Source organism: Canis lupus, chromosome 6 (assembly GCF_011100685.1).
Source record: "Canis lupus familiaris isolate Mischka breed German Shepherd chromosome 6, alternate assembly UU_Cfam_GSD_1.0, whole genome shotgun sequence".
Lineage (NCBI taxonomy): Eukaryota > Metazoa > Chordata > Mammalia > Carnivora > Canidae > Canis > Canis lupus.
This window is the reverse complement of record NC_049227.1, coordinates 73,203,833-73,222,142: the sequence shown is the minus strand read 5'-3', so window position 1 is coordinate 73,222,142 and position 18,310 is coordinate 73,203,833. Positions and strand designations below refer to the sequence as shown.

The window sequence follows — 18,310 nt, the reverse complement described above, 5'->3', positions numbered from 1 at the left end:
TAGCCTAAACTCAACAGGAAGCCATTAGAAAGCTTTAAGCAGAAGGTTATGTGGTAATATGTGTGATTAAAAAAAAAAAGTTTCTGGAAATGGGTCAAGAATGAAGTATGAGGTAAAGGACAAGAGTAACCACAGGTAGATCCATGAAGAAGTGACTTTCATAGTCCAGGTAAGAAATGAGGGTAGCGAGGGCCAAAATGGGGATGGGAAAAGCATATGAATTTGGGACTTAATGGAAGGGTGTCACATCAACAAGACTTCTGAATGGATTGGATGTAGGGGGTAAAGAATAGTAAGAAATTCTGAAGGACTCTAAGTCATATGGGTTGGAGCCAAATAAGCTTGAATTCAAATCCCAGCTATGACATAGATTAGCTCTGATACATTTATCAAGGAATTTGCCTTCTCTTAGCTTCATTCTCCTACCTGTAAATGGAGACAATACCCACCTTCAAGATATAATAAACGAATTGAGTTAATAGTACTAAAAATTTTTAACATAGTGTCAATACATAGTAAAAACTCACTAAAGGTACATATTAGTATTAAAACTATGTTTACTTCACAATGAAAAAATTGCAGTTTTTGTTGGAGTCATAATTATCTCAAACCAGTTCCATTGTCTCAATTCTGTCAAAAATAAACAGAAAACAACATAAAAGTTCTTTTTTTTTTTTTTGCCAGAGATGCAATATCATCCACCAAATATTTAGTGGTCACTAAGTACACACAAGACCTGTAGAAGGTACAAGAAATCTAAAAATAAGCAAAGGATAGTCCCGATTTCAGAGATCTCAAAGGCAAGCAGGGGAAACATGCAGTTAAAGTCACCGTGCTACGAGTTAAATATAGCAATATAGACATGTACATACTCTGATGGCAGCATATGTATGGGCAAGAGAGCATGTATCTCTGGGTAAGGAGAGGAATGTTAGAGAAAGAAATAGAGAAGAGTGTTCCTCGGTCATCCCATAGAAAAGGGGAGTAAAAAAAGGGAAGAAGAACATTCTAAGTTGAAGAAACAGCCTCAGTAAAGAGAGTATGGAGGAAAAATGCTAGGTGTGTTTCCTGGGCAGAGGGCAGTTCACATACCTGTGCAGAGGGTAGATCAGAGAGGGCGGGAGGGTAAGAGATGGGATAGTAAGGTCAGGGCCCACGTCAAAGGCAGGCTGAAGCAAGATTTGTGCAGAGCTTTGAAGGCCATGCCTACGACTTAGTTGCTCTCACCAACAGTGCAGAGCCAGAATTATCAGAAAGTTTGAGGCATGACCAAGTTTTTTTTTTTTTTTTTTTTTTTTTTTTTTTTTAGGTTTCATTTATTTATTCATGAGAGACACAGAGGGAGAGGGAGAGACACAGGCAGAGGGAGAAGCAGGCTTCATGCAGGAGGGAGCCCGATGTGGGACTTGAACCCCGGGTCTCCAGGATCACACCCTGGGCCGAAGGCAGGTGTTAAACTGCTGAGCCACCCAGGGGTCCCCAAGTTTATGTTTTAAAGCTATTACCCCCCGCAAAAAAATAATAAAGCTATTGCCCTTTGGGCTTTTGGAGTTTAAATCAGAGTAAGAGCTGCTAGAGGAGTAAAATTAGACTGTGGGGGTCCCCCTGCCCCCGTTTTTGTGATGGAGGTGAAAATGGTACACGCTTGGTGATTATTAAGCATATACAGTGTCTGTTATGCTTTTCTCCACCCCCCCCCCCCCCGCCCCCATAGCCAGTCATGGGGTAAGTCAAGGTCAGAAAAACAAGTCAGAGACATAAACCAATCCCACAGTTCCTGATTCTCAGTTCAGCTCTTATGCAACTAAATAATGTGAAAATGTGCCTGGATGCTGCCCGATAGAGGGAAGGTTCCATTTTTATATGTAAAAACTACCTTTATATGCACAAAATAAATTATAAGAGCTGTGCCACTTTAATCAATCTGTATTGCTAGAACTAGGCTCTATAGCTATTAAAAGACTTCTACTTCCTGAGACTTCCTCTTGCCATGCAGCTTAGTCACGCCTCCTTGAGCACATGGAGGCATGAATAAACTTTAAAAGAGAAAGAGGAATATGCCTTCCCTGCTTTTGTAAACACAGCAGCTGATGTGTTTGCCCTGAAGGGAGAAATCTGCCACTTTGTAAGTTAAGCCTGAGTGAATTGCAGGGCTTCTAGACAGATACTCAGGAAATAGGAAAGCAAAGTTTTAAAACAAAATCATTACCCTCCTTCCAGACCACAGGATTTAGGGTAACTGGCTATTTGGGGAGAAGGTCTAAACCGTTCAAGCAGAATGTGTATGCCTTTCATGATCACCTAAATCTAGGGAAGCTACTTCAAAGACCTGTTTTTAAAGTAAGGGATCCTAAGTAAAGTGATTAAAGTACCTCGTCCAAGGTCAAACAGTTACTAAGTTGAAGGCCTGTAATTGCAGCTCTGGCCTCATGATGGCACACACACGGGATTTTTCTAGAGGCCTTTCCACCTGCAGTGAAAGCAGGGGAGGTAACTGGACGTGCTCTCAGCCAGTCTCCTGACTGCGTCCCAAGAAGTCTGCCTTTCCTGTGGATTTGCCCCCTTGCTTCCTGCTATTGAGAAATGCATTCTGTGTAATCATAAACTAAATGTCCTATTAATTCACCCATCCATTCATTCAGGAAATACCTATGGGGACGCCTGGGTGGCTCAGCGGTTGAGCATCTGCCTTTGGCTCGGGGCCTGATCCCGGGATCCTGAGATCAAGTCCTGTATCCAGCTTCCTGCTTGGAGACTGCTTCTCCCTCTGCCTGTGTCTCTGCCTCTCTCTCTCTGTTTCTCATGAATAAACAATCTTTTTTTTTCTTAATAAAAAAAGCATCTATGAGATAAAGTTGTGTGACAAAATTCCCAATAAGTTCATAATTGAAAGACAAAGTAGGAAAGAAAGATACAAAAAACTGTAATTACCAGAGAGTATGGAAAGTACCTTAATTATTTTTTAAAGAACAGGTGAATCACAGATGAGATGGAATGATTAAAACTTCTTCTTTCCCTTCAAATCACTGAAAATATACTGCTTAAGGTTTTGTTAAGTCCTTAAGAAAAATCAGGTGCTGGACACTTACAAAGAACCATTTCCTAATCTTGACAGTGAAATGAAATGTAAATTACATGATGAGATGGGGGCTCCCCCCAACACACCAGCCAATCTGCCAAAATTTGAAATTCTTATAATTTTAATCATTAAACATATTAGACAACAAAAGCAGGAACATTATTATTTTTAAAATAGGCTTCATGCCCACTGTGGGGCTCAAACTGAAGACCCTGAGATCAGGAGTCACACTCTCTACCAGCTGAGCCAGGCACCCAAGAGCAGGAACATTATTTTTAAGAAGTGAATCCCAGTTAAAATTGTATTAACTCACTAAGAGGATTCATTCATTTAGATTAACTTGTTGATAGACCAGACCCTTAGACACTGATAATGGAAAAGGTGACCTCTGTGAGCTTTGAGATTCTAAGTAGATTCATCTTCAACACTCACCCCCCTAATGTCTTTAAAAGGAGCTCTTAGGAAGCAAGACAAAGGATCTTGAAATGAATGGTTTCTAGAGATAATGCCCTCTCAGGAGATAGGAAAAAAAAACAAAAACAAAAACAAAAAAAAACAACCATTTTTCTCAAACTACACAAAGACAAAAGGCCAATAAAAGAAACTACTTAAATTTAAAAATCCACTTGCCTCCTAAAAACAGGGTAATTGAATATCATTTCAAATTTTATACAAAAAAAAAAAATTTGCTCTGGCCTGTTATCACAAAACCTGGACGTTATGAATAAGTCACTATTTACCTGCAAAAGAGACGTTAGCATGGTCTTTCAAGTTGTTTTCAATGTTTCCTACTTCTGACTTTTTCCCTTTAGAATAAAAGCAACAAAGAATATTTTATAAGCCAAAGAAAAAGATTTTTGGTTTGATGTAATATACTAAATAATATATTTAGATGTAGGAGCTATATCTCAAATGAGTTTAAAAGGATCATTATAATGCTTTTTTCTGAAAATCCTGGATGTTTGTTATTTTTGTATATGCCACTGTCTTCAAAGCTTGCAATAATTTAAAACCTCTGCCTTTAGAGTTGAATAACAAAAGCAGGATGATTTATACTTCATTTAAAATTAATCTGTGGCCATTGATATTAAAAGTAGTGTGGTCAGGACCTCTTCTCCAGTTTGGGGACGAGGATTGTTCCTGGCTTCCGATGAGTGTATCTCTGCTGAGCAGAGCCTGAGGCTCCCCCTGAGGGAGGAAACACACTGGAATCTACAGCACCTGCACCTTGGTGACTAGACATCAGACAGAGACTAACAGATAGAAATCAGCTACCACTGTCTGAGATTTTTTTAAAAAAAGAAAAGGCCAAGGTCAAGGTTGTTACCTTTTCAGTGCTTCTAACTCATTCTGATGAGCTCTCTGTGATGCTGTACTTCCATGGCCCTGTTCACGCCTGTCTTGTCTGATGGACCCATTAGTTTAATTACGGACTGTCTGCCTTAGAACGCGCAGACCTTACTATTATCAAATACATTTCACAAAGTTTGCCTCATAAGCCATCTGCATCAGAATCACCTGAGATCCTTATTAAAAATGCAGATTATGACAGAACTCCAGTCTGAATATGGAGCCGAGACATCTTTATTTTTTGTTTATTGTTTAAAAGATTTTATTTATTTATTCATGAGAGACATACACAGAGAGGAAGAGACACAGGCAGAGGGAGGAGAAACAGGATCTTGCAGGGAGCCCAATGTGGAACTCAATCCGGGGACCCTAGGATCACGCCTTGAGCCAAAGTCAGACGCTCAACCACTGAGCCACCCAGGCGTCTCCATCTTTATTTTAAACCAGTACCTCAAGTGATATTTTCCAAACTAAAGCTGGGGAACCAGTGACTTATGAAAACTTCTTATTCTAGAACTTGGTATCATGCCTTTATTCACACAATGGGGCCAATACTTAAATGAGCTCTCAGCTTACTTATGAGTCTTTCTACTCCCCCCCCCTTTTTTTAAAGACTTTATTTATTTATTCGAGAGAGAGGGTCAGGGGAGGGGCCAAGGGAAAGGAAGAGAGTCTGAAGCAGGTTCCACACTCAGCGCAGATCCCTGTGTGAGGCTCCATCTCAGGCTCTTGAGATCATGACCTGAGCCAAAATCAAGAATTATATGCTTAACTGACTAAGCCACTGAGGCATCCCTCTATTTTCCTTTTTAAGATGCAGAAATGACATAACAGGCGTTAAAGTGACGCAAACCTAAGTTCAACTTGCCTCAGTCTCCTCATGTAGAGAAGAAAAAATTCAGTAGTACTTCATGTGACCGGTTACCATCTGTCTACTCTAGAATAGAAACTCCATGAAAGAAGGGTCCTATAGTGTCTATAGCGCTCTGTAATCTCAGCACTATGGACAGCAACAGCACATGGTCATTGTTCAAGAATATATTGATTATGGGTTTATTATAGGAGTTACTTCGACGAGAGGTATATACAAAACAGTAATGTCACCTACAAAGTAAACTAAGCTGTTCTTACTGTTCTTTTTATTACTATTATGACTTTAAAATATGAGAATGTTCAAAATAAAAGAAAAATCGTAATAGAACAGATGTGGACTATAGGGATTTCCATAGGGAGAAAAATAAAGTAATACTAATTTTCTTCAATAATGCATATATCATTTTAGCAAGGTAGAAACCCATGATTCTGATTCAGAGAAAAAAACCTGTCCTATGGAAGAAATCATGCAATCAAACTTTGACTTTTCTTAGAGTATTTAGAAAAGCATACATGGAATTGAGAAATCCTTTTTTTTTTTTTTTTTAAGAATTGCTTAAGTATAGATTTATAACTCCACTGAATGAAAATCAGAGTGGTACTAATTAGCATTTTGTTAATAATTTAGTATGTCTTTAAAGAGGGAAAAAAAGTATTTATAAGATAAGTGAAGATAAGTGAACTTGACTTTCCAGATAAGTGAACTTGACTATGAAAATAATCATATACCTGTACTGCAATTCTTAAATAGATCCTAATGGTGGTCCTGAAAAACAATAATAATGTTTCACTTTAATAATAAAGTTACCTCGAGGCCAACCTAATCTACTGCTACCTATTATCAGCATTTCATTATATACTTCTGATATGTTTCTGTCCAAACATCACTTCATTAGAGGAACAATTTCTGGCTTCGTCATATGAAATAGTAACTCATCTCTCACTCTTTTCACTGATTACTTTTCTTTATTTTTCTTCATGGCAATTGAGCACCATTCAGAATACTATTCTCTTCTCTTCATGAACTGTCTCCTCAACATAATATAAACATAAGACCTTCAGTCAGTGGACCATGTAGGCCACAGACTGTCCATAATTAAGGGAATGTTGTTTAAAAAAAAAAGGCAAAATTTGGGCTTAAGACAGTGTTGGACATTGAACAATCAATACTGGCCTCAGGGTAATAATAGACTTAGTGATGCTGTCTCCAGAAGGTTGTTAATAGGCACCGAGAACCGCATGAAAAGAATCTATTTGAATATCAGAGGCTAAGTAGATTTCCTAAAGCATGTTCTATGAAATAATTTAGTTATGAAACAGATAAAAAACAGGTAATTTAGCAAAATAAAACAAGGAAATGTTTCTCCAAAACGTACCTTTTGAGGTTCAGACATCAAAAACTATAAGAAATCTTGGAGCAAGAAAATCTCCTTACTTGACTACTCATGTTTCCCACATTCTTTTTTTCCTCAAGGACTATTCCCTTCTTCCCCACATCACATGCATTAACAGTGAGCTTGAAATAAGTGATCAAAGACAATCAACAATGCAATGGGTTTAGCCATTTGGAGAAGGAATTAATCCTCTAAGAGAACTCCAACGAAAACTCCTTTGGTCTCCCACAGACTCAAGTTAGGGAGATGTGACTCTGTCCTGGGATATTCATTTGTCTCTTAGAATTCAATAGATACTTCATCTTGCTGGGTCTGAGTTTGGGTTTCAGAAAGGGGCGTATAATACTCAGTAACACTCCCATATGTATTATTTCTTTATTCCTACATGATTCATTGAAAGACTAAAGTCGCAATGTTAACACTGAACCCAAATGCATGGTGGGCTCCCTGAAGGAATGGTGTTTATTTCATTGGTATGTAAAACAGATCATTTTGATTCATGTTTAAAAAACTAAAACCTGAGTGAAACCTGGGAAATCAAATAACATTTTTCCCCCAGTAAGTATCTGTCCAAAGGGCATTTTCAAAAATATCAAATTTAAATGACCTCTCTTTGGCTAGGTCCTGAAACTGAGAAAAGGGAAGATTAGTATTCGAGGAGAGACCTGAGTCTGGGCCAGTAAATCTCGGCTGTGTCCCTTCCCAGGTCCTTACCATCAACCTTGATGGGTCTTTGAAGTCAGAGCGGGGATGGAAATGGTGCCGTGTTGGAAGCAGCAGCAACATGAGCTCCAGATGTGCTGACAGGTGGCCTCCAGGAAGGCTTCACTATAAGGGCAATTAATATGGATGTGACCTTCATCCTGAAATGAGCCAAAGAGACTTTTTGATATTTTCCACGTGTCAGGTCTGAGACTATTTCACAGCAGTCAAGATGAGATAGAACAAGCCTGTTAAGGCTCCCAGGATTCAAATTTGCGGAGTGTGTTTAGAAGAAAGAACATTTATCATGGAGGGTCCAAACTATTTTTTAAGTTTTTTGCCCTCCATAAATGACAAAACTATATCTTAGAAGCCTCTATTACCCTCCTAGGTCACACCACACACACACACACACACACACACACACACCTCTATAGATCTACAGATACACACACATACACATAGATGTACATTTTACACTTTCATAATATAATACATAAATGGAATATAAATTCCATTTGGAGTTATGTAACATTGCATCATTCTTCACATCATGGAGTTCACATAGACATACTTATCTACTTCTCATGTGAAATACCCAATTCATATTTTAAATTTTAACTCACCCCTCAAAAAAATTTTCCCTTCTTTTACTTCAGAATGAGTTAAGTGGTATAATCTCTGGGTTTCCAAAGCATCTTAAAACATCTATGTCTCTTGGAACATTTATTGTATTACACTGAAATATGATTAAGCATCTTATGATCTGAAGATTTCTCAAAGGGCAAGAACCTAGTCTTATATTTTCAGAACCAAATGCAGGGTCTGACACACACTACATTACCAATGCTGTTTATAGAATTTATCCATATCTGAGCCTGTGTACACAGTTAAATAGCAATTTCTCCAGACAAGTTGGTTGAATGCCTGAGAGAAGACAGGCACATGAAAATATAAGGGGTCAATGTACTAACTGTAATTCTGTGTGTATGAGAGACATTTCTTAAACCCACATTTGACTGATATTTTCAAATAGAGGTGATCATCTAATCAAGTATGTTTAAGTAGAATAAACATAGTTGATAATTGTGGTGCTAAATTCCTCTCAAATTTTTATTTCATGGTAGAGGGCCTATAATTTTTTAATCAAATAATTTAATTTTAGTTTGAATTAGGTATTCTTTGGTCAAATATTGAAGATAATAGGATAAAAAATATTCCTCCCATTGTTTTGAACATAATATCTCAATCAAGGATGCTTGCTCTCACTAAATAACTATGATGTTTACAAATGGTTTGTATTTGGCTTGCAACCATCTTTTAGCATTATGTATTCCTCTTATCTTGAAACACCTACTCTCTCTGGAATACTCACAAGCAAAGGAGGGCACTCCTTTTAAGAAGTGAGATCATGGGGATCCCTGGGTGGTGCAGCGGTTTGGCGCCTGCCTTTGGCCCAGGGCGCGATCCTGGAGACCCAGGATTGAATCCCACATCGGGCTCCCGGTGCATGGAGCCTGCTTCCCCCTCTGCCTGTGTCTCTGCACCTCTCTCTCTCTCTGTGACTATCATAAATAAATAAAAATTAAAAAAAAAAAAGAAGTGACATCATGGGATAATGGCAGCTGTCATTTGGATTATGAGTTTCTATCAAAGTACTTTTATTTCCCATTATTGCCACACTTTAAACACCTATTTGGCTTTAGCCCCTACAGGGACTGATTGAACTGTCACAAGGTTAAAAATGTGCACATACATAGCTGAGGCCATTTCTAACCACATATACTATTTTAAGCTTGTCTGACATTTTCTGAGAGCATACTATCTAATACTCCATCTGGAGTTTCTCACCATCATCTGAAATATTTACTTTCAGAACCTTAGTATAATGGGTAAACTTGACCAACTTCATATCTACTTTGTCTTCCAAATTATTAATAAAGCTAGCACATAAACCATCTGTACCTCTAATCCACTGTTGCTAAATAGTTGGAGGCTGATTCTATTTTCCAAAGTTGTTTCCACTGCCCCTCATGCTGGTGTTTACTATATTTCTAAGTGCAGTCTCATTTTAAGTCCATTGTTTATCACTCATTATAAGAAGATGACCCATCCACCTCCCCAAGGAAATAGCGCTCCACTGTTGAAACAAACTTACCCTTTCATAATCAGAGTGAAAACTGCTTTCATCAACTACTCAATGTCACACATCACAGAATTAAGTGAATGCTTCCATTCTCCTTTCTAGGTGTCAAACAAGGTATTCAAAGCAGTAATTTATTTATGAGAACAGGAAAATGGTTCCCCATACTATCTTACCAATTTGTTTCTGAAGTGGGTAATTCTTCAATAATTAAGCTCATCCCTTATTATTATCAATGTGAAATGATTTGCACCCTATTGTTACTTGATTTACAACCTTTGCCTTTCAACTACAGTGAGAATTAACCACATTTTATGAGTTTCTTCTCTCCTTTTTGAGAGAAACACACACACACACACAATAGCAAAGGACAAGCTTCAGCAAAGATATGTCATACATAACCAGAAATGATGCCGCTTTCCTCAAGATGGTAACTGCAGGTCAAAAATTAAACTGTTGGGTGTTTTTCTTGAAAAGCATCTTTGTCATTTCCTTTGTTTATTAGAACAATGTGCTTAGAAACAAATAAGGAATGCAATCGAAAGACTGGAGTTTGAATATTCTTTTTCTTTGGCTTTTGGAAAGCCCAGCTAATTCTTAAATTTAATTTCTTTATCTGTAGTGTAGAAGACGGTGACTGACCTGTTTACCTTGATAGGCCATTGTAAGACTTAGATTATATATGAAGGAACTGTATAAGATATAGAGCAGAATACAAAAGTCATGAAATACTTTCAATCTTCCCAGACAATTAATAATTTTAAAGAAAATTTAAAATTAAGACAATATCATGATTTTTTTAAAAAGCTTGTGAGAGCACATATTTTTTAAAATTCCTGAATGTTAAAAGATAATATTAAAAACCAAGCCAAAAATAAATAAATAAATAAAGCCCAGCACACTTAAGCTGGAGTGTTGTTTAAGAGGTGTGGTTATAGCAAAACTGTACTTCTCTTTAATGGAAATAAACATCAAGTAATAAAAAATGAGAAAGGCACAGGCAATTTCCCCACAAAATAGAATCAAATTATTCTTCTTAATAAGACTATGTATAATGGTGGTCATCCACTAGAAGGGGTAAGAGAGCCAAAGAATAAACCAGAAATTTGAATGGGAGTCCTTAAAAATCTAGAATTGATGTGTCTTTATGTCTTTGGCTTCAAAGCAGTTAGAGAAATAGAGCATTAAGTTACAAGTAATATCAATAAACTTTGCTTAAAGACAAACAGCCCAATGCCTTCGCAGAGCAATTGAATAAATTGTTTCAAAGAGAATTGCTGTAAAAGAGAGAGAGAGAGAGAGAGAGAGAGAAGCTGTGAACTGGGTTACTAGAGGCTGACCATGATTGAAAGGAAGAATTGATATATTTAAGAACAGCAAAGCTCATTGAAGGACATCTTAGATAGTCAGGCCATGGTGATAATTCTGCTAATCTCTTTCTCAATCCTTTCCCTTTCCCTAATTTGCTAAGGATATAGGTAATAATAAATTAATTTAAAAAAAGAATATAGATAATACAAGAACTGAGGTCTAGTTAAATTCCCACTAGTAAACTAAGTTTGTGACCTTAGACGGGACCATGAATTGGGACACTGTTACTCAATCTGTAAAATGGGAAAGTCAAAGTGGGGATTGAGATTTTTCCAAATTTTAATTATATATTCGAAAAATCCTTTTTCTCGGAAGTGTTCTTCGTGTATGTGCTAAAGCTCATTTGTATTGCTTTACTTGTTTTCAGGATAGGAATTGAGACTTAATGCTCTCGTGCTTAGTCACCAATGACTAATATGGATTATGCTCCACTCTGTGTCCTACATGGCTTCTCACAGTAATCTTTTCCCCCTCTGTCTGCTTTTGAACATTCATTTCTGTATTAAGAGGTTTCTTTGATGTATTAAGGTTCTGAAAGGTTCACCAGTCTAGAAATCTTTGAAGAGAAGAGTGACTTGAGATTTTAAAAAGCTAGGATAGTTGTGTCCAATAATTACCTCCATGAAAATAATGGTATGGATATTTGAATGCTCATGATCGACAGACATAACAGGGCGTGGGAGGGAGGGGAAGGAAAGAGGACATCCTCCAATGGTCTTCTCAAGCAGGCAACACTTTGACTCCCAGACCAGATATTTCTGAAATTCTTGGTTCATAATGAAAACAGATTAACATCAGTGTCCTAGAAAAATGAGTCCTACCATGATCCCAGTAGCAACTTTGGCTCTAAGGGAAGATATGATAGCTGTGAGGAACAGATTCTCAACCTTACACCATATTATCCATCTATAACAGGCAAAAATGCTGGCATGATATATGGCCAAATTGAAAAATAAAGAAAACATGGGCACTCACCATTATAGCATTATAGCATTATAGCACTGTGTGCCTAAAATATAATAGGGATTTCTTTCATTACTGATAATACTATTTTACAAAGGGCAAGCAGGCTCAGAAAGGCTTAGTAACCTCTCCAAAGTCATGTGACTAGAAAGAAATAAAATAAAGATTTAATGCCAGATTTATCCGAGCACAGGAATTATACGTCCAGGATTTTTTTCAGGTACCATCAAGGATAAAAGAAGCAGTGGTAGCTAACAGAATTGAGCACTTTACTACTTTCCAGGCACCAGTCTAAGAATTTTGCATATAGTGCCTCATTTATTCTTTTTTTTTTCATTTTTTTTTCATTTATTCTTCAACAAGATTTTTAGATAGATATTATTATAATTCAACATTTAAGTTTTAAAAATGGACATAGAATTTAATTAACTTGCTCACTGTTGCCCATCTAGTAAACGGCAAAAACCTGGGGATGAATGCTATAATTTTGACCTCAAAGCCAATATTTTTAGTTACTATTCTTAATATACAGTGTTTGAACTTAAAAAGATTTGATTCTATTTGGAACCTGAGTTCCATACTCCTAGCACTCAAAGAATTCATTCAATGAATCTTTATTAAGTCCTGACTATATGATACCCTATAAGAAACTTGGAATTCCACCCCCCTCCAAAAAAAAAAGTAAATCAATGTGTCTGCCTTTGGGAATTGATAACAGTACCAGGAGCCAAAAACCAAACCCAATCACAGGAGGCTATTTATACATACATGATCACACATGATAAAAATCACAAATCCTAGCCTAGGTAGAAGTAGTAAAGCAATAGAATACTAAAAGCAAGATGAAAATGATGGTAGTATTTATTTCAGATATACGTAGAGTCATGCTATATGTCGAATTAAAGTAAACCCTCAACAAACATCCTGTACTAGACCTTTTTTTAATGCTCAAGAAACTGTTATTAAAAGGAAAAGAGAAAAAATTGTCTATCCTGATGGAGCTCACATATGATAAAGTGCCACTTGTCTTTACTGTATCACCTTTATCATATTACCTTCATCAGTAGAAGCACCACTAGTCTAGTTAATATATAAATAGAAGACATTTGTTATTGATTTTGTATAGTTCCAGGTATATATGGAAAGATAAAAAGAATATGTGATTTTATAAATATTATTCACTCTTCAGTCTACTGGCTGAAAAAATATTTAACATTAAATACTGATGATTATATCTCTTAGTTAGTTTGAATATCATTTTCCTCTGGAAAATAGTGAAATAATGCCTATTTCTACTTTGAAACCCCTTTGTTGGGCTGAGATTTCAATCCAAGCAGTGTTTATGCATATGGGACTGCATGCCAGTCAAGTATCTCTCTCTCTCTCACCACCTGGCACTCCACATCCCCCACTGGATGCCACAGCTCTCTTAAATCAGTGAGTATTAGGTAAATATAGGATGCTACACATCTACCCTAAATCCATACCATCTTATGCTTTATCCTAAAACTTTCCTTTTCCCTTAATATCCCTGATTTTATTTTTTATTATTACCATTTTTTTAACCAAATGTGCTTTTGACTTCATGGCAAATAGGTAAATTAAACATGAAGAAATAAAAGCATGGGCCAATCTGGCTTAAGCGCAGAAGTCCATTTAATTCTACTGCTCTTCCCAAGTAGTTCCCAGGGTCCACAATGAATGGATATAATTTTGCAGCTACTAATTTTCTTACGGATTCGAAAGAAGTCATGAGAAAACATGTATGTGGCCAAAAAAAGAGCTTTTTAATGCATTTTGCAATTTATGCAAATCTATACCTACTATAGCTTGCCATTTAGGAAATTACCTTAAACTATTTTCCATTCACCCACCATTAACCTAGCTTGACGGATGTCCACTAACTTCCCTACAGTTAAGGCACTACGAAATCTCCACTTATCCCACCAGTTAGATTTTATTTCACTCAAAAGCCTCCTGCCACCACAATAGTCGTAGCCACCATGCAGAGCCTTCCCACTTTTGTTTTAGGGAAAACCTTTCAAGCCAATACTCACAAGTATTTACCTCAGAGCCCCTCCTCCATGTCTTAGGTGTATTGACGAAAACAAAGCTCAGAGATATTTTCCTTTTATCTTCTTTTTTTAATTTAAATACAATTATATTTAAAGGATTGCTCGGTTTGGGGAAAGAGTGATACAAATCATTTCTGATGTGCAAGCATTCCTGAGCAATGCACATACTATTACCTGTTGGCATTTTTCTCTACCTGCTTGAGTGTACCTGTCAACTTTGAAAGAGGCAATAGCTGATTTTCAATGCAAGCTCATCTGCAAGCAGAGGCTCAGAAAGAAACTCTCAAATAGAGCTTTTACATAATTCCTGTTCCTACGGAAACCATTTTTGTTTTGTTTGAGCAAGAACTGACCCGTTTCTATCTTATGAAAGAGTGTGTGTGCACGTGTGCATTTTATTTTGCTTTTTGATCCTCAGACTATAATTATAAATCCTGATTCACTCATGTTGAAATGACATTAACTTGTATGTTTTCTCTATGTTTATTCTTTACTCAGTGAGACGGTGTGAATTGGAACCGAAGAGATGGGAGACAACCTTTGATATTATAAACATTTTAATTGTTTATTAATATAAATCGCTATGAATTTATTGAGGTCAGGAAGGTAAATACAATAGTATCATTGTGTTAATTTATTGATAAAGCATTCAATGAGAAGGTAATTATTGTAGGCTTCATTAAAAGAAGAAAACTTTTTATAAATTGTTCATCATATGTTTTTCTCCAGATTTACAAAACTACGTTGATGTTCACACAACTTCAAGTGCATTTAGTCAAAAGTTATTGTTTATCTTCTACATATTGTGTAATGTGAGGATCACTGCATAAATTAGACTTTTTTGATCCTAAAATTTCATTTCCCTTTCTTCCCTTGGGAAAAAAGCCCTGTTCAATTTTCAATGACCTTCCATAGAAATGTTAGTTTTTCCATATTGCTCATATCTCTGAATAAGGGAATCAGCCTCTTTCTATCTGTAATATAATATGTTTTAAAAATTGGTGGCTCCAATGTCAGCACATCATGGGGAAAAATAAATACAGCCAGTAATTTCTTTCTTTCTGAGACGTCTTCCAAAATGCAGAGTTGTGTCTCAGGGGCAAGTCTGGATTTATCTTTCTTTTTGATTATAAAATCCATGGAATTAGGAATAAGAAAATCATAAAATAATTGTGTATTATAGTGACAATTCTCTTTCTTTACTGCCCCACTTCCTACCAGTGTGCATGAAATAATTACCTCATTTTTCCTTATAAATAACACCTAGCAGCCTGGGAGGCATGGTTCATACTATTCGTTCTCAGGACTGTATCTCCTGTGGTTGATGCTGTGGGTACATGATGAGAGGGAGGCTCGTGCATCATTCAACTTGGCTGCCTCTCTAGTATGGCTGTCACTCAACAAAGAGCTTGTGTGATTAAAGCGCCAGCTCTCTGAAGGGACAAGAGAGCCCAACAGGAGTAAAGACCCAGGATGGGTTGGGTTTTCCCATGACTGTTCTGTCTCCGTTGTTTTTTTCCTAATCATCACTCCCACCGGGCAGTTTTGCCTATTGAGACAGTAACTAAATGATTCAAGAATTCTATCCAGTTCCTATCAGCAGTGGGCCCTGCACACAGTACCGGCTCATTAAAAAAAAAAAAAAAAAAAAAAAAAAAAAAAAAAAGGAATTCAGAAGAAACAAATGCAAACTTTTCCCCTCAGTTTCAGATATCACTAACAATGACGGCTCATGTTCAAAAGATAGAGATGCAAAGCACAGCTCCACAGTAGACCAAGTTATTTTTGTATAAACAACTTTAATAAATGCTTAAACAAATGTTGTCTTACAGTTGCATTCTCATTTTTTTACAGCTACGGGTATTCCACGCCCAGAAGAGTTTAAGTGACCCCACATTAGTCCCTCTTTTGACAAATTGTAAGATCTTAGTAAATATAAGCTATTATGTGTGTAAGAATGAGACTTTGGAAAATAAACCCTGCCCTGAAAGGACAATATTGATACTCCATCATGGGAGAAAATTAAAACCATGTATTAGAGGCTTAAAAGAGAATTCTAAATAAGGAAATCTGAAATTATTTTTTAAGAATGACTTTATTTTTTTAAATGACTTCGTCTTTGAATTTGAATGTATTGGATTCTTAAGGAGAGAATGGTCATAAATGATTATAAATGTCCAACTTTGGACATATTTGTGAAGGCCCAGCCCTTTCACTCTATAAGAGTATTTTTAAACTTCTGTTTATAGAACCATGGGTTTCAATATTGTTGCCTTGGCTCCTGACGACAGGAACTGGAGAACAGGGGTTAGGGAGATGATGCTTAAATGTAGGCAAGTAAAGTACTCAACATAGAAGAAAAATATTGAGAAGAATCTTGAAGTGGAATATGGTGCAAGATTTTTCTAAAGTATTTTTTATTATTAAAAAATAATATGTGATGATAATACAAAATGAGAGGCAGTTGGTAGGATAAGGTTGGAAGAGCACTGACTTCAGAGACAAAGAGACAGGGTTTGATTACTGTGATTATTACTTAAAAATATGCCAGTCCTAGGTAAGTTATTAAACCTGTAAAATTGCTTACTCAAGCACAGAACAGTAAATATTTCTAAGAACAATGATAACGAGTATACTAAGTGATACACGTGAACTTTTCAACACAGTGTATGGAACATCCAAGCATAAATCCTGCACTTTCTAAGACAGCCTTGTGAGGATGCTCAGCTGAGGTGAATATAGCAAGATCATAATCTAAATGCTATTTATGAATGTATAAAGTTAAGATTAGATTTAAATTATGAAAACCATGGCTAAGACTAGTAACAGAACAGTCCAACAATACAATGGTTCAACTTCTGATTTTTCAACTTTATGGGAGTGAGAAGATGATACCCATATAGTGGAAACTGCACTTTGAATTCTGAGTTTTGATCTTTTCCCAGGTCAGAGATATGAGGTATAATACTCTCATGATCCCGGGCAGCAGCAGCGAATTCTGGCTCCCAGTCAGCCACAGGATCACAAAGGTAAACAGGTGATACATTAACACCCAATCTGTATCCAGACAATCATCTTGTTTTCCATTTTCAATATAGTATTCAACAAATTCCATGAGATATTCAACTTTATGATAAAATAGGCTTTGTGTTAGATGATTTTGCCCATTTGCAGGCCAACGTGAGGGTTCTGAACATATTTAAGGTTCAATTTATGATGGATTTATTAGGATATAACCCCTTTGTACATCGAGAAAGATTCTGTATGCAAAATATTTTATTCCTTTTTTTTTTCAGACTAACATGTCTAAATGAAAGTAATTGCCCTCTTTAATGTGTGAATATCAATAAAAAGATGTACAAAAAGATGCTTTGGTATTGTTATTTGGAATATAGGAGGTAAGTGGCATGCTTTAATAAATATCCTGCTGCCATTTTGGAGAATATGAACATTTTAAAATCTCATGATTTGGGGCAGTAGAAGGTGCATGGCAATCCCTCATGAACCATCATGTTTCTGCAGCATTTAACATTATTAACAATTTCCATAAATTGCCTTTTCACATTCTAATATCTTCTCCAATTTCTCCTACAAAAATTGAAACTCTTTATCATCCCAACTGCCTATTTTCTCTCCTTTCACTTGGCATAATTAACATTGAGGAAAAAACAAAAACAACTGAGTGGATTAATGTCACTATAGGATTGTAGTCCCCAACTTCATTTGGGCCCTTGGTTATGACGAAGAAGCCTGTAATCTGCCTCTGTCTTGCTTCCTTTGGCAATTCCAGCTGAAATTATTCCAAAATTTCCCCAGTCTCATTAAGACATTTGTACCTCACGTTCATGTTTAGCAGATGTTTTTGACTTTTACTTCAGAGAAGAAGAAGATTTTTCTGTCACATGGGATAACAAGAATTCCAAATTTTTCATCCACCACCCACAAGTATATATCTACATCAAAAAACATCCTATTTTATTTTTCCTGTTTTAGAAGGCAAGTGTTATTCTGTGCTCTAAATATACCTCTTCAGAGACCTATCTCCCTATCCTTTAATTCTTTCTTTCATAATTCTTAAGGATATGAACAGTCTAAAATTAACAAAACAACAACAAAACAGCAAATAATCATTATCAAATTAATAGTGAAGTGATATGCAAGCATCACTGTTGCCCATTTTATCACCATTCGGTTACTATTCAATTCACTGTTGCTGGATGCATTTTCTCACCCATCACTGAAACTGCTATGGCTGGTTAAGAGATCCTTAGGGAAATGATGCCAAATCGATAGCTGGAAAGCCTAGGCCTATGTAAAAGGATTTTTGTTTTAGAAATAATATAAAAACTCATTCTTCCTT

The 18,310-nt window shown here is 36.4% G+C and overlaps 2 long non-coding RNA genes across 2 annotated transcripts in view; one reads left to right on the top strand and one right to left on the bottom strand.

The window, feature by feature from the left end:
- Positions 1-7,518, bottom strand: part of LOC119872374 — a 157,942-nt gene extending 150,424 nt beyond the window's left edge. The window contains exon 1 of the long non-coding RNA XR_005360478.1: positions 7,411-7,518. This is a non-coding gene — a long non-coding RNA (uncharacterized LOC119872374). The remainder of the gene's footprint in view (positions 1-7,410) is intronic.
- Positions 7,519-14,325: 6,807 nt separating this feature from the next.
- On the top strand, positions 14,326-17,314 carry LOC111096535. Its single transcript, XR_005360477.1, has 4 exons — positions 14,326-14,556; positions 15,805-15,868; positions 16,896-16,979; positions 17,247-17,314. It is a non-coding gene; the product is annotated as an uncharacterized LOC111096535 (long non-coding RNA).
- The last annotated feature ends 996 nt before the right edge of the window (positions 17,315-18,310 follow it).